General features: G+C 45.6%; 1 long non-coding RNA gene across 1 annotated transcript; it reads right to left on the bottom strand.

Annotated features, from left to right (window-relative positions):
* Positions 1 to 3,514: 3,514 nt before the first annotated feature.
* On the bottom strand, positions 3,515 to 6,264 carry LOC123140720 (uncharacterized). Its single transcript, XR_006470058.1, has 4 exons — positions 5,963 to 6,264; positions 5,277 to 5,880; positions 4,114 to 4,230; positions 3,515 to 3,755 (listed from the first exon to the last, which is right to left on the bottom strand). It is a non-coding gene; the product is annotated as an uncharacterized lncRNA (long non-coding RNA).
* Positions 6,265 to 24,389: the final 18,125 nt, after the last annotated feature.

The following is a 24,389-nucleotide window of genomic DNA, read 5'->3' as shown; positions in this document are numbered from 1 at the left end:
TTGGTCGGCACATTCGGGCGGCTTTGCTGGTCTTGTTTTACCATTGTCGAAATGTCTTGTAAACCGGGATTCCGAGACTGATCGGGTCTTCCCGGGAGAAGGTTTATCCTTCATTGACCGTGAGAGCTTATAATGGGCTAAGTTGGGACACCCCTGCAGGGTATTATCTTTCGAAAGCCGTGCCCGCGGTTATGAGGCAGATGGGAATTTGTTAATGTCCGGTTGTAGAGAACTTGACACTTGACTTAATTAAAATACATCAACTGTGTGTGTAGCCGTGATGGTCTCTTTTCGGCGGAGTCCGGGAAGTGAACACGGTTTGAGTTATGCATGAACGTAAGTAGTTTCAGGATCACTTCTTGATCATTTCTAGCTTCGCGACCGATGCGTTGCTCCTCTTCTCGCTCTCATTTGCGTATGTTAGCCACCATATATGCTTAGTGCTTGCTGCAGCTCCATCTCATTACCCCATCCTTTCCTATAAGCTTAAATAGTCTTGATCTCGCGGGTGTGAGATTGCTGAGTCCTCGTGACTCACAGATTCTACCAAAACAGTTGCGGGTGCCGACGATACCAGTGCAGATGACGCAACCGAGCTCAAGTGGGAGTTCGACGAGGAACGTGGTCGTTACTATGTTTCGTTTCCTGATGATCAGTAGTGGAGCCCAGTTGGGACGATCGGGGATCTAGCATTTGGGGTTATCTAATTTTTCATTTGGATTTGACTGTAGTCGGTCTATGTGTGGATTTTGGATGATGTATGAATTAATTTATGTATTGTGTGAAGTGGCGATTGTAAGCCAACTCTCGTTAACCCATTATTGTTCATTACATGGGATTGTGTGAAGATGACCCTTCTTGCGACAATACCTACAATGCGGTTATGCCTCTAAGTCGTGCCTCGACACGTGGGAGATATAGCCGCATCGTGGGCGTTACAATTACACTGAAAAAAGATGTATGTAGGTGTATATACACACATATAATAAATTCTCCTGTCCTGTGTTTGTTGATGTCTGCCTATTTGCTGTACGTATGATCCGTCATTCTTTTTTTCGGTGGCTGTTGTGGTGTTGCCAGAGACAAGTGACGGGCGTTGGTGTCAAGCTCAGAAATATTCTGCTATCTTTTCAGTTTTGTCATATCGGTTTTTACCTAACTTGTACTTTGATCTTTATGACATGAAAAAGACACGTATTATCATGCAAAATAATTATTTGCTCTAAATGTGCAAACGTTCCGTCTTACTACATCTTAGCATTATTTTCCATTCGTCTCAACGACTAAGACATCAAACATTATTCATTTACGGGACAGGACACATAATTATTTATCTCAATCTAATCAGTAGATGCACTCCGCTTCAGCCCAAGCCTACCGGCGACGGGCCTCGCTCCGCTCGGTTGTCAAAATTTAAGCTTTTTTTATACTTGAATTTGGATCACAACATAACACAACTCAAAGGACTGCTTATGCAATAACAGGCGGCACGCTGCGATGACGACGGTTGTGCTTCTGCAACATGGCCGGTGTTGCAAACATGGGTGGTGGTGGTGTTTATTGTTTAGGAAACAACGGTGCTTCTAGAATGGTCTATGCTCACTTGTGCAGATGCCGAGCAGAGGCAACGAGCGAAGGTGACGCAGGAGGGGGTATTGACCTGATCGAACTGTTGTGAGAGGGTGAATGGCACAGGCCAGGGGCTGACAACTCCGAGTCATCAGCTGAACCATCCAGTTGTGATTATAATATTTCCCTAATAATAAAGCACGGATTGACTTTGTCGGGTTTACCGTCACGATACGCTTTTTCCCGTAATTTTACGCTTTCAGTTTGCACAAGCCGCTAACGAGATGGTACTAAAATAACGTACATGTCTGATTTTTCTTTCCGGCACGTTCATGGGCCAGATGGGTCGAGCTGGGCCTGCCTTTCTTTTCCCTTGTTCGTTGGAAGAATTGATCAGCGAAACAAAAATTGATCTCAATTGGAGTTCGATCCCAAGAAGCTCCGATCCGGTGAAGAAGGCAAGAACCTACTGAGACACGCACAGCTTTGCAACTCAACTGGGTTCACCGTGGAATAGTCCCACCTCGATTCTTTACTCCAAGTTTCATTGGTTTATACTAGTAAAAGTGCTCGTGCGTTGCATCGGGTAAAAAAAAATCCCTACCGTCACGGGAGCAAAAACCTGCACCCTTCCACTAAAGGGCACAATGTGTAAAATGCGAGTCGGGCACTACTTCTTAGTGAGACTCATTCATGGTCAATGCTAATGTGTGTTTCGAAGCGGTTGCTAAGAGGCATGATCTTCACATCATAACATGTTTGATAACGTAGAAGAGGTCAATGCTAGTATTAAATACAGAAAAAACTTTTTTGAAGGATATTTTTGTGTTTGTAGGAATTAGAAATATATTAGAAAAATGGATACACATGTAAATTATCTCCAAGCATATCAATATATCACATCGAGATGAAAGGACTATTCTTGCGAAAAATGTTTGGAAAATTAAAAAACAAATGATAGTGACGAGTGCTTTCATAGTTAGACACATAATTTTTTTTATCACTCACTTGAGGCATTAATAAGCTGTAAACATTTTGGATGTACCAAACTAAATCTATTTCAACATTGTAAATGGTATAGTTGATTCTGAACCACTATCATACCACCAATAATTATATTAGCATATTTTTTAGAATAACATATTATCAAATATATGTATTAACCAAGCAAATAGTAATAATTAAGGGAAACAGTTTAGTCCACATATATATGTCTATATATATAGTCATGCAAATTTGTGGGGAAAATGTAGTTGTCAGAACGGATGCATAACAACACGAGTCATGTACAGCATTGGTCTTGATTAACATTCAAAATGCATGGAAAATAAATAGCTACAACAGTTAGGCTACAAATTTCCCTTGAAAGGAAAGCTAGTGTGGCAGAGAACATTTAGATCAGTAGTCATGTGATGATGTAAAGCCAAAAAAAAAATCCACTTAACTATCCTACTATAACACTTGTTTGACAGCAAATTTCAGGGGTACATCGAACAAATAAAAACTTCAATGTAATGATTTTCTTGCTGATCGTGGGCACAGTTAGGTTACAAATATACCACCACCTCTTTTAGAAAGTGGACTGTCTCAATGCCTGAAACACAAAACTAAGTCCTTTCTCCTGTGAGCGCAACAACAACTGTATTTGAATGCACAAATTATGTCTCCTCCAAGCAAAACTGCATCTGACATGGTCAAATTGGCTGAACATTTCGTAATCTGTCTGGTCGCAGTTGTTCATTTCTGTAGAGCCATGATCACCGGTAACATTTGGACCTTGCACGAGATCAGTGGCGGAGCTTGAGCCGAAATCATGGGGGGGCCATGGTTTTTCTTGGGGTGGGGGGGGGGGGGGGGGCAAACATAATTGTTTTTGGGTGATTTTTAGTGGACAAATAGGCCTAATACTAAGCTATATACAGAAAATTTCTTATGAGCTGGGGGGGGGGGGGGGGGGGGGGGCATGGCTCAGGTTGGCCCCCACCAAGCTCCGCCACTGCACGAGATCACTGATCTTTTGCTTCACAAGATGAGATTCATTCAGCTGAAGAACATTTCCATCAAAAAGGGACAGTCTCGAATGCCCATCAAGTCCAGTCTTGCTCATGTTGTTTTCAAGACACCACTCAAGTGACTCATCTAAGCCGGCTGTTGTTCGTCTTGCATCAGTGCGAAGCCACTTAGTACTGCCAACAGGGGAAAAGAGATAATGAGCAACACATACAATCATACTCTGAAGCTGAATAATAATCTCGTTGATGTTGAACACTGCTGAATACTGGCCAAAAGTACTCCAAATAGTAACCATTTTAAAATGACAACTCCTAATTATATGTGTCAAGAGTAGTATTAGAGCCATCATTTCTTACTAACGGGACTCCTGACGTTCTCGGCAATAGATACACAGTGTATCCAAGGTGTTTGCAAAATTGACAGCTAGAACTGTGCAAAGGCTATGTTTATTGCATAGTAGTGCTTTGACCGGAGGAGGGCCACAGAAACCTTCATGCAGGTTGTAAGTACAAAATTGTTTTGCCGACTGACCTCAAAATCACAACACATTGCTATTTTGGTTAACAGGTTGTAAGTGCAGATTCTTTCATTGATCCCAGCTATGACGGAAGCTAGCAATGATATCTGCAAAATAAAGGCTTTTCTAGCCTTATAGAAATAAAACAATTGATTAGCTAATGGACCTGGACAGTCACGCGTTGCGTAAAACAAGATAGACTCCAGATGAGTTTAGGATCAGGACTGAAGTAGTTCTTCTACACAAGAAATTGGTCAAACATACTTTCGGAAGATCGACAACCTCCAATTCTACAATGAATTTGGGATCTTTTGAGCAGCTGGACAAGTTTCGAAGTTATGAGAACAAGAAAATCACTTGGGGAGTTGACAGGTTCAGTCTGAATAGTAACCTGCTGCACATATCTAAACCCCAAATTCAGGAGCACCATTTTCCACAAATTTCTTTTATTTTGGCTATCTATGTCACAAAATCATAGTACACAGATGAATTTGCATAACAGTGAGAATAGTCGGCTCAAATTTCACATCTACGTCAAAAACCCAACAGCAAAATACAATACAAAGGGGTCTGCCACACAGCATAAAGGAACTCAGTTGATTAAGTAGCTATATATGCGCATGTTAAAAAATTCTAGGCTGCAAAACCAGAAAAAACTGGAAAGACCAAGACACACGCAATGATCCATTACATGAGAAGTAATCTGATCTTTTTGACATTTTATTTATGCTACATCTTTGTGAGACCCGCGGACTCAGCGCAGAACCTAAAGAAAAATCCTACATTTACTTTCTCAAACAGAACCATCAAAAGAGATGCCACACTTCAGTGGTAACAATACCAACAGTGCCATCAACTAAAAAGGCCCCTAGTCAACATATTAACATCATGGTAATGTTTCTGAATGGCTCAGACTATTCACTGTCAAATTTTTCAGTATACTGTCAACTGAAAATAGCTGCCTGAAACTGACATTTTTCTGTGAGCATCTCAAACCTGGCGGACCTGATGCCTAAGTTATTTTCAACACGAATTCGTTCATTCAGATGCCCGCCCCATATCACTGAATAACTAAAAAGAAAAGAAAAAGCTCCTACATAGCATAGTCAGAGGCAGGGGACAGAAACAACATCTAAAACAGGGAATTGCATCCAATGAATATCAAGGGGATATATACCTCTGTTGTAGCCGCCGGCAGCGACATTGGACGGTTGGACGGACGTTCTGGTTCCTCCGGCGAACTCGGCGGCGACATGGACGTTTCGACGAAAATTGCAATTTCGACGGGATTTGATTTGATTTGATTTGATGGAGCTTCTGGTCCGAGGACCCTTCCTTCTTATAGTAGGCAACTCAAATCCGGCTCGGGAAATCCATTGATTGGTGTTGGAGAAGAACACGTATTTGCTGTTGGAGAAGAACACGGAGTCCAATCACGACACGGGAGCAGCAACTCTGCCGCCGCCGGGCACCAACTTGCAGCAGGTGGTGGAGGTTGAGGGAGGCGGCGACCGCACGCAGGAGGCGGAGCTCGCCGTGGGGGCAGGCGAGAGCGCGCAGCTGCATGGGGATGAGGACGGGAGGGACTTGGCAGTCCAGCGCGAAGCAGAGGGGGCGAGCGGTCGAGGCAGAGGCGTCGTCCTCTGCCCGAACTGCTGCTGCTCGATGCAGAGAGCTGCGGGCGGCGTCTGGAGTTGCAGGGAAGCGCGCACAGGAGGTCGGGATGGATGGGTTCATGGCGGAGGCGTCGGGGCTCCATGGAGGGCAGTGGCAGCTGCTTCCTGAAGAAAGGAAGGAGAGAGAGATTCAGAGAGAGAACATGGGAAGGAAGCAGAGAGAGACTGCGGGATAGGGGCTTCCTACCGGCGTCATGGAGGAACTCCGGTGAGGCTCGACGTGCTGCGGGTTGGACGGGAGGACAGCAGCCGCGCCGCCGTCGCACCAAGGCTAGGTTCGCGCGCTGCATCGAGCTCCGCCTCCCCCCAGCGTGCAGCCGCTCGCGGGCGCACGCGAAACCACAATGGCCATGGCTGATGGCCTTCAGGGCGTCGCCGCTCGTCTGCGCTCGTCGGAGCCCCAAGCACCGCCGCCGTGGAGTGTCCCCTCCCCGGCGCTCCTTCCACTGCTCCGCAGCTCAGAGCGCTCGCCTTATCCATCCTTGTGCGGCGCGGGTGGAAAGGAAGACGGAGCTGACGAATCGTTTTTCAGTTATCCATGGAATGCGGGTTGAATACTAAAAAGCACAGGGACCTTTGTGCAAAAAAGCCACGACGGTGAACCCAACTTCTTTATTATTATTATTGCCCGTGCGTTGCAACGGGTACACAGTAAATAAACTTGTTCATAGAAATTTTAAATAAAAACTCAAACAACTTTGCAAGGAGCAAAACATTATTAGAAGTATTGAAAAGTGCATTTTCTATGCCATGTTGAAAGATCAATATCATAATTCACAAAGAAATATTTTCTAATAATTAGTTCATAATGAAACACATAAAAAATCTGTCAATTTTCTAGATAAAACAAACAGGCAGTATGGGTGCAAAGTTGCAGGTTGAGCATCACCAGCATATTCTGAAGTTGTTGATGGAACATCATGTATCTGGATGTTGCTGAGGAAGAGTATCACTATGTAAGCCATCATATTCCTTTGTTTATATGGGAACCAAGGATAAGAGCAGTAGTATGATGAGAGAGGGGAAAGAAAAGGCTTTCATGAAAACGTAATACAATTTACATTGACCAAAAAGCAACAGAATATCACTACATCAGATCGTAGTATGTGCCAACACAATCTTTACCTTCTTGGTGCATCTAATCTGCATTCTATGGATTTCAATTACAATTCATGATCCAAAACTTATGTTAGGAGATGTGCATTAGTTATTTCAGTTTATCGTAGCAAAAAACCAGCAGCTAAAGGCAAAACAACGTGAAGCCAACATCTTCCTAATCAATAGAAACTTATGAGTGTTTGAACATGATGGAACTACTGAACCTTACAAGATAAGCTTCTAATTTTTTTTATGTACGCTTAAGAGTGTAAGGTTAATCAAAACATATCAGATATGTTGATTGGAATGAAAATATATTGTGAAGAATGAAAACACATCAGATATAGTATCTATCACGATGGGAAAACCCACAAGCACATAAATCACATCCATGCACTAAGTGACCACGGGAGGCTGGGGGTTATCCTCCTCCTCCAGAAAAAATACCTTGGTGTGCATGGCCATGATTTGCTCGTGGTCTTTTCCTGTTGCTCAGGTCGAGATCGTTGTCCTTGTTGTGATCCAGGCTCGACGGTGCCTCTTTCCCATTTGACACCTCAGCACCAATGCCTAGTCCTCCTTATCCATCTCCTCCCTGCCACTATCAACATCGCCGATTAGCCAAGTGAGCAAGATTTTGTTTTTGAAGTTGGGTTGGGATTGAGGATTGGCGGCTATCCCAGTCGACTGATCTATAATTCCATATACACAACTAAGATTGTCATGTGATGCTGCTTGTCCCTGCAGTTGATCCCATTATAGTACAGAATCTTCGTGTACTCTTCCCCGTTCGCATCCCTCCATCTAACACCAACTATGCATGACAACAGAACACACTTACATTAGTTTTATAGTCAAAACATAAGAAATTCCAACTATGAGACAAAGAGAAGAGCATAAACCCGGGGATCGGCCTCAAGGCCGCGGAGCTTATGGAGATTGTATTTTTTTCCTTCACCTGTAATGCAGGAAAAAAAATCAGTTCGTTCATATATACACCAAGGCTTGCTCACGTTTCATCATGGGATATTATTTTCTTTCGATGCTCATATGTGCTTACGGATTATAGAAATCAAAAAGAGCTTCAGGGCGTCAATTTATTGATGCAGACCGAACAGGCAGACGACCAAACAATACATTAAGCAATAGTACAAATAAATAGTGAAAAAGCAAAACATATATAGGGATATTGGCCAAAAAGCAAGTGAAACAATTTACACTACTTCAACTCCACATATTGGTTGTGAAAATGCAGACCAAACCGTACAAATTCCATTCTAATATACAACTGAAAAAAAAAGGATTTTCAAACCATACAGATACACTACTGCATTACTCCAGTTCATATAAATACTGCAGCACTCATCTTGTTGAACAAATCATCTTTGGTATATCCATCATAGATATGGACTTTATTTCTGGTGGAGAAGTACAGGAGTTTGCTGGTAAGGTCCGAGAAGAACAGCCGATCGACAGAGACTCAGAGAGGCGGACCAGTGGCGCAATCGGAGGGCTGCTGGCGGAGACCTGGGTGTGGGCTAGTGGACGTGAGATACAGTTCAAGTCCTTCACCTTGTAAATCTTCGGCGGAGGTTCCTTGAGAGCTGCTTGCACAAACATAAATCAGCCTGAACAATCCCTTTTTTGTATTGAGTAGGAAAACGAAAACAATAGCCAGGTCAATCTTAGAAAGTTGATTTCACACCCGGGGCAAAAGCATGGAGACAGGTCTGAAAATCGATCTCAAAGTTCCGACACCAATAGCGATGACGTGCAGGTCGATCCGGGTGTGCCTTTGTGTTGGTTTTTTGCCCTAGCCGATCGGACAACCACCTCATAGGTCCACGTCTTCTATTTCAATACAGTGCTTCATCCATGTCACTACAATGATGTCCATCTCATCATAAATTCATAATACATCTGAATATGATCAATCCCAAGGTGAAGAAGAGTTGATCCACCACATTCCTGCACCTGTAATTGGCACATTCCTCCACACATACTGCATTATCTTCAATAGTAGTATCTAGCAAAATGCAGAGACGAAAAATGATCAGTTCAGAGACAACTGGGAGACCAATAATGAAATAACTAATCCGATGAGACAAAACTCTAGTTCAGTATTTGCGAAAATTCAGCAATGCATGTCCAACAACTGACGCTATCCAAATAATTCAAAGCAGTTGTAAGCATCACTATGTGCACAGCCAACAAAGACCCTAATGCAATGTTGCTGATTGAAATAACCATACAAAGACCATGCTACTATTTTGAAGTGTATGTTATACTACCAAATACAGGTATATTTATCAAAAAATACTGTCATAAAAAAAAGTTGCTCATTACAGACAGACTGAAACAGTGAGGAACAATGCGCATTTCCACTAACTTGCACATATAGGCTACAAACTGAACCAAAAGCCAGGATTTCACTATTCTTTAGTGCACTGAAGAACAATGGAAAATGCTGAAATTTAACACCCATAAGTTCAGAGAAAAGACGTCACTCTTTCCAATAAGAGGCATTATTCACATGATGGTCTAGTAGTGCATCACGAATATTTGGAATTTTTCTGTAGTTGCTGCTAAATCAGGTGTCTGCACCTCTTCAAAGGCAAATCAACGATGGACTGCAGTCATGTTATTTCATTAGACCGGTAGCACTGAGATCATTGATGAATCTTCATAACCATCATAAAGTAGACCCTCGAAAGATGTCAAGCAACAATACCAGTATCCACCAGCAAAAAAAAACAACAACACCAGTATCCATTGGAAATCTGAAACTATGTACCAGCGCATTGTGCATGTGAAGAAATCATACGTGTTTGTACTAACTCAAGGGATTTTTACCAGATGTTCTTGATCCTTCTTCTTTTGGGCTTCTGTTTGAAACTTTGAGGGCCTAACAGTTCAGAAGCACTTGGATCAATCTCTTCAATGGGCTTTTGTGTGCTTGCTCAAACTACCCTGCTTTTTTCAGGTCCCTAATCAGTGCACGATATAGCCATTAATCGAATGTTTGTGTACTTACCAACACCTTGGACTTGGGCCTTACCTCCTGGGCAGCCGAGGAGGCACCATAGCGGCCTCGTATGAAGGTTGCTACAGCATGGGTCGGAGGAGGCAGCGGAGGAGGCCTCTGTTGGGAATCGTAGCATAATTTTAAAATTTTCCTACATTCACCAAGATGCATCTATGGAGTATACTAGCAACGAGGGGAAGGGAGTGCATCTACATACCCTTGTAGATCGCGAGCGGAAGCGTTCCAATAAACGTGGATGACGGAGTCGTACTCGCCGTGATACAAATCACCGATGACCGAGTGCCGAACGGACGGCACCTCCGCGTTCAACACACGTACGGTGCAGCGACGTCTCCTCCTTCTTGATCCAGCAAGGGGGAAGGAGAGGTTGATGGAGATCCAACGGCACGACGGCGTGGTGGTGGATGTAGCGGGTCTCGGCAGGGCTTTGCTAAGCTTCTGCGAGAGAGAGAGAGGTGTTGCAGGGGAGGAGGGAGGCGCCAAAGGCTGTTGTGTGCTGCCCTCCCCCCCTTTATATAGGCCCCCTGGGGGGGCGCCGGCCCCAAGAGATGGGATCTCAAGGGGGGCGGCGGCCACAAGGGGGGAAGGGGTTGCCTTGCCCCCCAAGGCAAGGGGGAACTCCCCCCCCCTAGGGTTCCCAACCCTAGGCGCATGGGGGGGAGGCCCAAGGGAGGCGCCCCAGCCCACTAAGGGCTGGTTCCCTTCCACTTTCAGCCCACGGGGCCCTCCGGGATAGGTGGCCCCACCCGGTGGACCCCCGGGACCCTTCCGGTGGTCCCGGTACAATACCGGTAACCCCCGAAACTTTCCCGGTGGCCGAAACTGGACTTCCTATATATAATTCTTCACCTACGGACCATTCCGGAACCTCTCGTGACGTCCGGGATCTCATCCGGGACTCCGAACAACTTTAGGGTTTCCGCATACATATATCTCTACAACCCTAGCGTCACCGAACCTGAAGTGTGTAGACCCTACGGGTTCGGGAGACATGCAGACATGACCGAGACGCCTCTCCGGTCAATAACCAACAGCGGGATCTGGATACCCATGTTGGCTCCCACATGTTCCACGATGATCTCATCGGATGAACCACGGTGTCGAGGATTCAATCAATCCCGTATGCAATTCCCTTTGTCAATCGGTATGTTACTTGCCCGAGATTCGATCGTCGGTATCCCAATACCTTGTTCAATCTCGTTACCGGCAAGTCTCTTTACTCGTACCGCAATGCATGATCCTGGGACTAACGCCTTAGTCACATTGAGCTCATTATGATGATGCATTACCGAGTGGGCCCAGAGATACCTCTCCGTCACACAGAGTGACAAATCCCAGTCTCGATCCGTGCCAACCCAACAGACACTTTCGGAGATACCCGTAGTGCACCTTTATAGTCACCCAGTTACGTTGTGACGTTTGGCACACCCAAAGCACTCTTACGGTATCCGGGAGTTGCACGATCTCATGGTCTAAGGAAAAGATACTTGACAATGGAAAAGCTCTAGCAAACGAAACTACACGATCTTTTATGCTATGCTTAGGATTGGGTCTTGTCCATCACATCATTCTCCTAATGATGTGATCCCGTTATCAATGACATCCAATGTCCATAGTCAGGAAACCATGACTATATGTTGATCAACGAGCTAGTCAACTAGAGGCTTACTAGGGACACTTTGTGGTCTATGTATTCACACATGTATTACGATTTCCGGATAATACAATTATAGCATGAATAATAGACAATTACCATGAACAAAGAAATATAATAATAACCATTTATTATTGCCTCTAGGGCATATTTCCAACAGTCTCCCACTTGCACTAGAGTCAATAATCTAGTTACATTGTGATGAATCGAACACCCATTGCGTCCTGGTGTTGATCATGTTTTGCCCTAGGGAGAGGTTTAGTCAACGGATCTGCTACATTCAGGTCCGTATGTACTTTACAAATATCTATGTCTCCATTTTGAACGCTTTCACGAATGGAGTTGAAGCGACGCTTGATATGCCTGGTCTTCCTGTGAAACCTGGGCTCCTTCGCAAGGGCAATAGCTCCAGTGTTGTCACAGAAGAGAGTCATTGGGCCCGACGCATTGGGAATCACCCCTAGGTCGGTAATGAACTCCTTCATCCAGACTGCTTCCTGTGCTGCCTCCGAGGCTGCCATGTATTCCGCTTCACATGTAGATCCCGCCACGACGCTTTGCTTGCAACTGCACCAGCTTACTGCTCCTCCATTCAAAATATACACGTATCCGGTCTGTGACTTCGAGTCATCCAGATCTGTGTCGAAGCTAGCGTCGACGTAACCCTTTACGACGAGCTCTTCGTCACCTCCATAAACGAGAAACATATCCTTAGTCCTCTTCAGGTACTTCAGGATATTCTTGACCGCTGTCCAGTGTTCCTTGCCGGGATTACTTTGGTACCTTCCTACCAAACTTACGGCAAGGTTTACATCAGGTCTGGTACACAGCATGGCATACATAATAGACCCTATGGCCGAGGCATAGGGGATGACACTCATCTCTTCTATATCTTCTGCCGTGGTCGGGCATTGAGCCGTGCTCAATTGCACACCTTGCAATACAGGCAAGAACCCCTTCTTGGACTGATCCATATTGAACTTCTTCAATATCTTGTCAAGGTATGTACTCTGTGAAAGACCAATGAGGCGTCTTGATCTATCCCTATAGATCTTGATGCCTAATATATAAGCAGCTTCTCCAAGGTCCTTCATTGAAAAACACTTATTCAAATAGGCCTTTATACTTTCCAAGAATTCTATATCATTTCCCATCAATAGTATGTCATCCACATATAATATGAGAAATGCTACAGAGCTCCCACTCACTTTCTTGTAAACACAGGCTTCTCCATAAGTCTGTGTAAACCCAAACGCTTTGATCATCTCATCAAAGCGAATGTTCCAACTCCGAGATGCTTGCACCAGCCCATAGATTGAGCGCTGGAGCTTGCATACTTTGTTAGCATTCTTAGGATCGACAAAACCTTCCGGCTGCATCATATACAACTCTTCCTTAAGGAAGCCGTTAAGGAATGCCGTTTTGACGTCCATCTGCCATATCTCATAATCATAGTATGCGGCAATTGCTAACATGATTCGGACGGACTTCAGCTTCGCTACGGGTGAGAAAGTCTCATCGTAGTCAACCCCTTGAACTTGTCGATAACCCTTAGCGACAAGTCGAGCTTTGTAGATGGTCACATTACCATCTGCGTCCGTCTTCTTCTTAAAGATCCATTTGTTTTCTATGGCTCGCCGCTCATCGGGCAAGTCAGTCAAAGTCCATACTTTGTTTTCATACATGGATTCTATCTCGGATTTCATGGCTTCTAGCCATTTGTCGGAATCCGGGCCCGCCATCGCTTCTTCATAGTTCGAAGGTTCACCGTTGTCTAACAACATGATTTCCAGGACAGGGTTGTCGTACCACTCTGGTGCGGAACGTGTCCTTGTGGACCTACGAAGTTCAGTAACTTGATCTGAAGTTTCATGATCATCATCATTAACTTCCTCCCCAGTCGGTGTAGGCACCACAGGAACATTTTCCCGCGCTGCGCTACTTTCCGGTTCGGAAGGGGTGACTATCACCTCATTAAGTTCCACTTTCCTCCCACTCAATTCTTTCGAGAGAAACTCCTTCTCTAGAAAGGACCCGTTCTTGGCAACGAAGATCTTGCCTTCGGATCTGAGGTAGAAGGTATACCCAATAGTTTCCTTAGGGTATCCTATGAAGACACATTTTTCCGATTTGGGTTCGAGCTTTTCAGGTTGAAGTTTCTTGACATAAGCATCGCATCCCCAAACTTTTAGAAACGACAGCTTAGGTTTCTTCCCAAACCATAATTCATACGGTGTCGTCTCAACGGATTTAGACGGTGCCCTATTTAAAGTGAATGCGGCAGTCTCTAAAGCATAACCCCAAAATGAGAGCGGTAAATCGGTAAGAGACATCATAGATCGCACCATATCCAATAGAGTGCGATTACGACGTTCGGACACACCATTTCTCTGAGGTGTTCCAGGCGGCGTGAGTTGTGAAACTATTCCACATTTCCTTAAGTGTGTACCAAATTCGTGACTTAAATATTCTCCACCACGATCTGATCGTAAGAATTTTATTTTCCTGTCACGTTGATTCTCGACTTCACTCTGAAATTCCTTGAACTTTTCAAAGGTTTCAGACTTGTGTTTCATTAGGTAGACATACCCATATCTACTTAAATCATCAGTGAGAGTGAGAACATAACGATATCCTCCGCGAGCCTCAACACTCATTGGACCGCACACATCGGTATGTATGATTTCCAATAAGTTGGTTGCTCGCTCCATTGTTCCGGAGAACGGAGTCTTGGTCATCTTACCCATGAGGCATGGTTCGCACGTGTCAAATGATTCGTAATCAAGAGACTCCAAAAGTCCATCTGCATGGAGCTTCTTCATGCGCTTGACACCAATGTGACCAAGGCGGCAGTGCCACAAGTATGTGGGACTATCGTTATCAACTTTACATCTTTTGGTATTCACACTATGAACATGTGTAACATCACGTTCGAGATTCATCAAAAATAAACCATTGACCAGCGGGGCATGACCATAAAACATATCTCTCAAATAAATAGAACAACCATTATTCTCAGATTTAAATGAGTAGCCATCTCGAATTAAACGAGATCCAGATACAATGTTCATGCTCAAAGCTGGCACTAAATAACAATTATTGAGGTTTAAAACTAATCCCGTGGGTAGATGCAGAGGTAGCGTGCCAACGGCGATCACATCGACCTTGGAACCATTCCCGACGCGCATCGTCACCTCGTCCTTTGCCAGTCTCCGTTTATTCCGTAGTTCCTGCTTTGAGTTACAAATATGAGCAACCGCACCGGTATCAAATACCCAGGAGCTACTACGAGTACTGGTAAGGTACACATCAATTACTTGTATATCACATATACCTTGGGTGTTGCCGGCCTTCTTCTTGTCCGCTAAATATTTGGGGCAGTTCCGCTTCCAGTGACCACTTCCCTTGCAATAAAAGCACTCAGTCTCGGGCTTGGGTCCATTCTTTGACTTCTTCCCGGTAACTGGTTTACCGGGCGCGGCAACTCCCTTGCCGTCCTTCTTGAAGTTCTTCTTACCCTTGCCCTTCTTGAACTTAGTGGTTTTATTCACCATCAACACTTGATGTTCTTTTCTGATCTCCCCTTCCGCTGATTTCAGCATTGAATATACCTCGGGAATGGTCTTTTCCATCCCCTGCATATTGTAGTTCATCACAAAGCTCTTGTAGCTTGGTGGAAGCGACTGGAGGATTCTGTCAATGACCGCGTCATCCGGGAGATTAACTCCCAGCTGAGACAAGCGGTTGTGCAACCCAGACATTCTGAGTATGTGCTCACTAACAGAACTATTCTCCTCCATTTTACAGCTGAAGAACTTGTCGGAGACTTCATATCTCTCGACCCGGGCATGAGCTTGAAAAACCAGTTTCAGCTCCTCGAACATCTCATATGCTCCATGTTTCTCAAAACGCTTTTGGAGACCCGGTTCTAAGCTGTAAAGCATGCCGCACTGAACGAGGGAGTAATCATCAGCACGCTGCTGCCAAGCGTTCATAACGTCTTGGTTCTCAGGGATTGGTGCTTCACCTAGCGGTGCTTCTAAGACATAATCTTTCTTGGCTACTATGAGGATGAGCCTCAGGTTCCGGACCCAGTCCGTATAATTGCTGCCATCATCTTTCAGCTTGGTTTTCTCTAGGAACGCGTTGAAATTGAGGACAACGTTGGCCATTTGATCTACAATACATAGTGTAAAGATTTTAGACTAAGTTCATGATAATTAAGTTCATATAATCAAATTATTTAATGAACTCCCACTCAGATAGACATCCCTCTCGTCATCTAAGTGAAACATGATCCGAGTTTAACTAGGCCGTGTCCGATCATCACGTGAGACGGACTAGTCAAGATCGGTGAACATCTCCATGTTGATCGTATCTTCTATACGACTCATGCTCGACCTTTCGGTCCTCCGTGTTCCGAGGCCATGTCTGTACATGCTAGGCTCGTCAAGTCAACCTAAGTGTATTGCGTGTGTTCCGAGGCCATGTCTGTACATGCTAGGCTCGTCAACACCCGTTGTATTCGAACGTTAGAATCTATCACACCCGATCATCACGTGGTGCTTCGAAACAACGAACCTTCGCAACGGTGCACAGTTAGGGTGAACACTTTCTTGAAATTATTATAAGGGATCATCTTACTTACTACCGTCGTTCTAAGCAAATAAGATGCAAAAATATGATAAACATCACATGCAATCAAATAGTGACATGATATGGCCAATATCATCATGCTCCTTTGATCTCCATCTTCGGGGCACCATGATCATCTTTGTCACCGGCATGACACCATGATCTCCATCATTGTGTCTTCATGAAGTCGTCACGCCAACGATTACTTCTACTTGTATGGCTAACGTGTTTAGCAACAAAGTAAAGTAAATTACATGGCGTTATTCAATGACACGCAGGTCATGCAAAATAATAAAGACAACTCCTATGGCTCCTCCGGTTGTGATACTCATCGACATGCAAGTCGTGATTCCTATTACAAGAATATGATCAATCGCATACATCACATATATCATTCATCACATCTTCTGGCCATATCACATCACATAGCACTTGCTGCAAAAACAAGTTAGACGTCCTCTAATTGTTGTTGCAAGTTTTTACGTGGTTTGTAGGTTTCTAGCAAGAACGTTTTCTTACCTACGTATGACCACAACGTGATTTGCCAATTTCTATTTACCCTTCATAAGGACCCTTTTCATCGAATCCGTTCCGACTAAAGTAGGAGAGACAGACACCCGCTAGCCACCTTATGCAACTAGTGCATGTCAGTCGGTGGAACCTGTCTCACGTAAGCGTACGTGTAAGGTCGGTCCGGGCCGCTTCATCCTACAATGCCGCCGAAACAAGAAACGACTAGTAGCGGCAAGAAGAATTGGCAAACTCAACGCCCACAACTGCTTTGTGTTCTACTCGTGCATAGTAACTACGCATAGGCCTGGCTCATGATGCCACTGTTGGGAATCGTAGCATAATTTTAAAATTTTCCTACGTTCACCAAGATGCATCTATGGAGTATACTAGCAACGAGGGGAAGGGAGTGCATCTACATACCCTTGTAGATCGCGAGCGGAAGCGTTCCAATGAACGTGGATGACGGAGTCGTACTCGCCGTGATCCAAATCACCGATGACCGAGTGCCGAGCGGACGGCACCTCCGCGTTCAACACACGTACGGTGCAGCGACGTCTCCTCCTTCTTGATCCAGCAAGGGGGAAGGAGAGGTTGATGGAGATCCAACAGCACGACGGCGTGGTGGTGGATGTAGCGGGTCTCGGCAGGGCTTTGCTAAGCTTCTGCGAGAGAGAGAGAGAGGTGTTGCAGGGGAGGAGGGAGGCGCCCAAGGCTGTCGTGTGCTGCCCTCCCTCCCCCCCCCCTTTATATAGGCCCCCTGGGGGGGCGTCGGCCCCAAGAGATGGGATCTCAAGGGGGGGCGGCGGCCACAAGGGGGGAAGGGGTTGCCTTGCCCCCCAAGGCAAGGGGGAACTCCCCCCCTAGGGTTCCCAACCCTAGGCGCATGGGGGGAGGCCCAAGGGGGGCGCCCCAGCCCATTAAGGGCTGATTCCCTTCCACTTTCAGCCCCCGGGGCCCTTCCGGTGGTCCCGGTACAATACCGGTAACCCCCGAAACTTTCCCGGTGGCCGAAACTGGACTTCCTATATATAATTCTTCACCTCCGGACCATTCCGGAACCTCTCGTGACGTCCGGGATCTCATCCGGGACTCCGAACAACTTTCGGGTTTCCGCATACATATATCTCTACAACCCTAGCGTCACCGAACCTTAAGTGTGTAGACCCTACGGGTTCGGGAGACATGCAGACATGACCGAGACGCCTCTCCGGTCAATAACCAACAGCGGGATCTGGATACCCATGTTGGCTCCCACATGTTCCACGATGATCTCATCGGATGAACCACGGTGTCGAGGATTCAATCAATCCCGTATGCAATTCCCTTTGTCAATCGGTATGTTACTTGCCCGAGATTCGATCGTCGGTATCCCAATACCTTGTTCAATCTCGTTACCGGCAAGTCTCTTTACTCGTACCGCAATGCATGATCCTGTGACTAACGCCTTAGTCACATTGAGCTCATTATGATGATGCATTACCGAGTGGGCCCAGAGATACCTCTCCGTCACACGGAGTGACAAATCCCAGTCTCGATCCGTGCCAACCCAACAGACACTTTCGGAGATACCCGTAGTGCACCTTTATAGTCACCCAGTTACGTTGTGACGTTTGGCACACCCAAAGCACTCTTACGGTATCCGGGAGTTGCATGATCTCATGGTCTAAGGAAAAGATACTTTGACAATGGAAAAGCTCTAGCAAACGAAACTACACGATCTTTTATGCTATGCTTAGGATTGGGTCTTGTCCATCACATCATTCTCCTAATGATGTGATCCCGTTATCAATGACATCCAATGTCCATAGTCAGGAAACCATGACTATCTGTTGATCAACGAGCTAGTCAACTAGAGGCTTACTAGGGACACTTTGTGGTCTATGTATTCACACATGTATTACGATTTTCGGATAATACAATTATAGCATGAATAATAGACAATTACCATGAACAAAGAAATATAATAATAACCATTTATTATTGCCTCTAGGGCATATTTCCAACAGCCTCTGGCGTTGGCTGGGACGGACAGGATGGAGGAGCAGCTTGCTGCACCGATGGAGAAGACCGGTGGTGGGGAATTACATCCATGGGAGGTCGTCCCCGCCATGGTCGTTGGAGTGGCGGGTCCGTGGTGGTGATTGGAAGCAGCAACCATACGTCGTCATCCTCTGTCGCCGTGGGTCATCATCCCCTGTCGTGGATCATCGGAGCCACGGTTTGCAAGTGGCGAGGAGGAGCAGATCCGGGGCTGGGAGCAGCAGCCGTCGGTCGCTCGATATAGGGAGCACAAATCTAGTGCGGGCACCCAGCGCCGGCGGATGAGATCGAGTGACCAGGGGATTTGAAGACGGGGGCGACGCAGGCCACCTCCTTCTGCCGACCGGCAACGGAGCAACAGTACGGAGATACCGGGTATGGAGCCGCGGAGAAAAAGGGAATCCCAACGACTTGGGCCTTGGCTGTTGCTGCCATTGGCCTCGGCGAGATACGTAGCCGGATGAATTGCGTGTGGGAACGGTCTCGGCTTACGGCTGATCATCTTGTTGCTCCGCCTTCATCTTTCCCATCGTGTCAACCGTGGAGTATTTATGGGAGAGAGGCTAGGCAAGCACCGACCTGTGCCGGACACCCATGGGCGCGTGCGAGCTCGAAGAGAGTTTGTGTCGGAGAAGGAGACGGGCGCAGGTAGGATTGAACCACGAAGGATGTTTCTGAATCAGAGGGATGATTGGATTAAAAAAAGAAGGAGATCAGCAAAGAGGGTCTGGACCCGGCAGCGTACCTCTTCGGTGGGCCCGAAGTAATAGGCACTTGGAGCGCGCTAATAGGCGGCCCAGTCTAGCGAACGATTATGCACACGACGTGATTCCCCGAATTAGTACCACCTCGTGTATATGTTTTAAATTCAAATTGAAAGCGTAAAATCACGGGAAGAAGCGTATTGTGATGGTGAACCCGACAAAGTCGATCCGTTCTTTGCTAGCACACTGCACTTGAACAAAAAGTACAATGGCAGAAGTCCATGTTGAGAGTTACAACAGAGCATGCTACTTCAAAGTTATTCATAATCTGATCGCATAGAATATAGTACTCATGTTGTAATTAATCGATGAGGTAAATCTTTTGCCACCGTTTCGAAAAAAGTACTTGTGTTGTACGACGGCGTATCACAAAATAGATGAAGCACGGCCCTTGAATTCATACTCTCCTTTTTTAGAAAAACATATCGATATCTCTCCATGTTGAGAGTTACAACAGAGCATGCTACTTCAAAGTTATTCATAATCTGATCGCATAGAATATAGTACTCATGTTGTAATTAATCGATGAGGTAAATCTTTTGCCACCGTTTCGAAAAAAGTACTTGTGTTGTACGACGGCGTATCACAAAATAGATGAAGCACGGCCCTTGAATTCATACTCTCCTTTTTTAGAAAAACATATCGATATCTCTCTTATTGTACAGGAGAAATAACAAGTAGCCAGTTCAATTTGTAAGAACTTTAAAATACGGATCATATTCTATCTACCAACTCCACCAGCCAGCCGGAGGTGTAGCAGTCAGCGGCAACAGCATGCACGCGCACCACACACACGCGAGTCAGGCATGCATGCACGCAGCGGCAGGCAAACGCACACAGAGCACGCGGTGAGCCGATGAACCCGGATGTCAGCCGGAGAAGGGCATGCACGTACTCCTAGACGACTCGATCGAGAGTGGAGGACGGCAGCGCGGAGTGTTGGTCGTCCGGCGCCCCTGTCGGGGAGGTGGGCACAAGACTTCGTTCGCTGAAGTTCCTTGGGTAGCGGACCTAGGCGACTCGCCATCAGGCCTGAATCCTCTTTTTTTCTCATTCACGAGCAAGTTCTTAGACACATAGGCCCGCATCCTTTTTCCCTCGTTAATTGGCATGCGTGATTTCCTCCTCAGCCCTTCCTACTCCCTCCCTCGTTAATACGCCTTCCTCTTCCCTCGTTAATTAGCACTGCCTGAGCTCGCCCCTCTCTTTTGTTTTTCAACAGATCCATGCCTCATCCTCCAATTATTTAATTCCCAAGAAGGCTTGTCCTTAGGCAACTTGCTCACATATTTAAACTGGTGGGACTCATTGTTACAAAGCGATGTGGGACTATCTTTTTAATGAGTAAACTAACATGAAAAGGCTGATTAGAAGCCCACTCGGCCCTTGCCGAAGCTATGTGTATTGTGCAGCTTGACGTGTTGGTCTTTTTGGGATCGGAAGAGTGCTAGACTGGCCGTGGCTGAGGCCCAAAAGTGCGCAGGGCAGGCCTAATACACATCAAATACGGCAGGGAACAAACAGAGGAAGCTTTTGTTTACGTGCGGGCCCCAAATTAGTACCACCTCGTTTATATTATGATTTTGTTTATACATATCGTAAAAGCGTATTATGACATGAGAAGAAAGCGTATTGTGACGGTGAACCCGACAAAGTCAATCCGTGCTTTATTATTAGGGAAAGATTAGGCAGACTCAACCCGTACTTTATTATTAGGGAGAGATGCGTTTTGAAGTTGACTATCAGCAAGCCTCGAGGACCCCAAAAGCAAAGGAGGGAAGGAAGGAATGAATCGAGAAAAGGGAGGGGCATGCAAGATGCAACGGGTGCACATGCTGTGATTGCGGGGCAGCAATGGCGGGACGAGGCAGGCGGCTCAGCTCGATCTAAGAGATTGATTGGTTGGAGCAAAGGAACGCCGGCGGCGACATGACGCTGATGAACAGAGGTCGTCGTCATGGCCCGAACGGCATGGCAGGGAGCTCGAGGAGACCGGCGTCCATGACGAAGTGGCGTCACGGCGCTGAGCAGGGGCGCTGCAAGGCCTCCAAAGGAGAGAAGAAGATAGGCGGCGCGAGCGGGGCGAGGGGAGAGAGAGGTAGAGAGAGCCGAGCCACTGTGGCTGCTCGCCGAGGCCGACGGCGATGAAAGCCCACACCAGCAAGCCCCGGCACCAGCCCTTCCTCTCGACCCTGGTGCTGCCCGGCGGGTCAGCGGCGAGCGAGGTACTAGCAAGGGTGTTGTTTCTCCCGTTTACGCACACATCCGATCAGCGTCATGATACGTCTCCGACGTATCTATAATTTTGGATTGCTCCATGCTATATTATCTACTGTTTTGGACATTATTGGGCTTTATTATTCACTTTTATATTACTTTTGGGACTAACCTATTAACCGGAGGCCCAACCCAGAATTGCTGTTTTTTTTGCCTATTTCAAAGTTTCGCAGAAAGAGAATATCAAACGGAATCCAAACGGAATGAAACCTTCAGGAACGTGATTTTTAGGAAGAATATGATCCAGGAGACTTGGACCCTACGTCAAGAAACAAAAGAGGAGGCCACGAGGTAGGGGGCGCGCCTACCCCCCCCCCCCAGGGCGCGCCCTCCACCCTCGTGGGCCCCCTGTTGCTCCACCGACGTACTCCTTCCTCCTATATATACCTACGTACCCCCAAACGATCAGATACGGAGCCAAAAACCTAATTCCACCGCCGCAACCTTCTGTACCCACGAGATCCCATCTTGGGGCCTGTTCCGGAGCTCCGCCGGAGGGGGCATCCATCACGGAGGGCTTCTACATCAACACCATAGCCTCTCCGATGAAGTGTGAGTAGTTTACCTCAGACCTTCGGGTCCATAGTTAGTAGCTAGATGGCTTCTTCTCTCTTTTTGGATCTCAATACAATGTTCTCCCCCTCTCTCGTGGAGATCTATTCGATGTAATCTTCTTTTGCGGTGTGTTTGTTGAGACCGATGAATTGTGGGTTTATGATCAAGATTATCTATGAACAATATTTGAATCTTCTCTGAATTCTTTTATGTATGATTGGTTATCTTTGCAAGTCTCTTCGAATTATCAGTTTGGTTTGGCCTACTAGATTGATCTTTCTTGCAATGGGAGAAGTGCTTAGCTTTGGGTTCAATCTTGCGGTGTCCTTTCCCAGTGACAGTAGGGGCAGCAAGGCACGTATTGTATTGTTGCCATCGAGGATAACAAGATGGGGTTTTTATCATATTGCATGAATTTATCCCTCTACATCATGTCATCTTGCTTAAGGCGTTACTCTGTTTTCATGAACTTAATACTCTAGATGCATGCTGGATAGCGGTCGATGAGTGGAGTAATAGTAGTAGATGCAGGCAGGAGTCGGTCTACTTGTCTCGGACGTGATGCCTATATACATGATCATACCTAGATATTCTCATAACTATGCTCAATTCTGTCAATTGCTCAACAGTAATTCGTTCACCCACCGTAAAATACTTATGCTCTTGAGAGAAGCCACTAGTGAAACCTATGGCCCCCGGGTCTATCTTCATCATATTAATCTTCCAACACTTAGTTATTTCCTTTGCTTTTTTTTTTACTTTGCATCTTTATCACAAAAATACCAAAAATATTATCCTATCATATCTATCAGATCTCACTCTCGTAAGTGACCGTGAAGGGATTGACAACCCCTTATCGCGTTGGTTGCGAGGATTTATTTGTTTTGTGTAGGTGCGAGGGACTCGCGCGTAGCCTCCTACTGGATTGATACCTTGGTTCTCAAAAACTGAGGGAAATACTTACGCTACTTTGCTGCATCACCCTTTCCTCTTCAAGGGAAAACCAACGCAGTGCTCAAGAGGTAGCAAGAAGGATTTCTGGCGCCGTTGCCGGGGAGGTCTACGCAAAAGTCAACATACCAAGTACCCATCACAATCCCTTATCTCCCGCATTACATTATTTGCCATTTGCCTCTCGTTTTCCTCTCCCCCACTTCACCCTTGCCGTTTTATTCGCCCTCTCTTTTCGTTCGCCTCTTTTTCGCTTGCTTTTGTTTGCTCGTGTGTTGGATTGCTTGTTTGTCACGATGGCTCAAGATAATACCAAATTATGTGACTTTACCAATACCAACAATAATGATTTCCTTAGCACTCCGATTGCTCCTCTTACCAATACTGAATCTTGTGAAATCAATGCTGCTTTGTTGAATCTTGTCATGAAAGATCAATTCGCCGGCCTTCCTAGTGAAGATGCCGCTACTCATCTAAATAGCTTCGTTGATTTGTGTGATATGCAAAAGAAGAAAGATGTTGATAATGATATTGTTAAATTGAAGCTATTTCCTTTTTCGCTTAGAGATCGTGCTAAAGCTTGGTTTTCGTCTTTGCCTAAAAATAGTATTGATTCTTGGAATAAGTGCAAAGATGCTTTTATCTCTAAGTATTTTCCTCCCGCTAAGATCATCTCTCTTAGAAACGATATTATGAATTTTAAGCAACTTGATCATGAACATGTTGCACAAGCTTGGGAGAGGATGAAATTAATGATACGTAATTGCCCTACTCATGGTTTGAATTTGTGGATGATTATACAAAATTTTTATGCCGGATTGAATTTTGCTTCTAGAAATCTTTTAGATTCGGCCGCGGGAGGCACTTTTATGGAAATCACTTTAGGAGAAGCTACTAAACTCCTAGATAATATTATGGTTAATTATTCTCAATGGCACACTGAAAGATCTACTAATAAAAAAGTGCATGCGATAGAAGAAATTAATGTTTTGAGTGGAAAGATGGATGAACTTATGAAATTATTTGCTACTAAGAGTGTTTCTTCTGATCCTAATGATATGCCTTTGTCTACTTTGATTGA

This window comes from Triticum aestivum, chromosome 6D, assembly GCF_018294505.1.
Source record: "Triticum aestivum cultivar Chinese Spring chromosome 6D, IWGSC CS RefSeq v2.1, whole genome shotgun sequence".
Lineage (NCBI taxonomy): Eukaryota > Viridiplantae > Streptophyta > Magnoliopsida > Poales > Poaceae > Triticum > Triticum aestivum.
The sequence above is the reverse complement of the archived record's forward strand: the minus strand, read 5'-3'. Positions and strand labels throughout refer to the sequence as shown.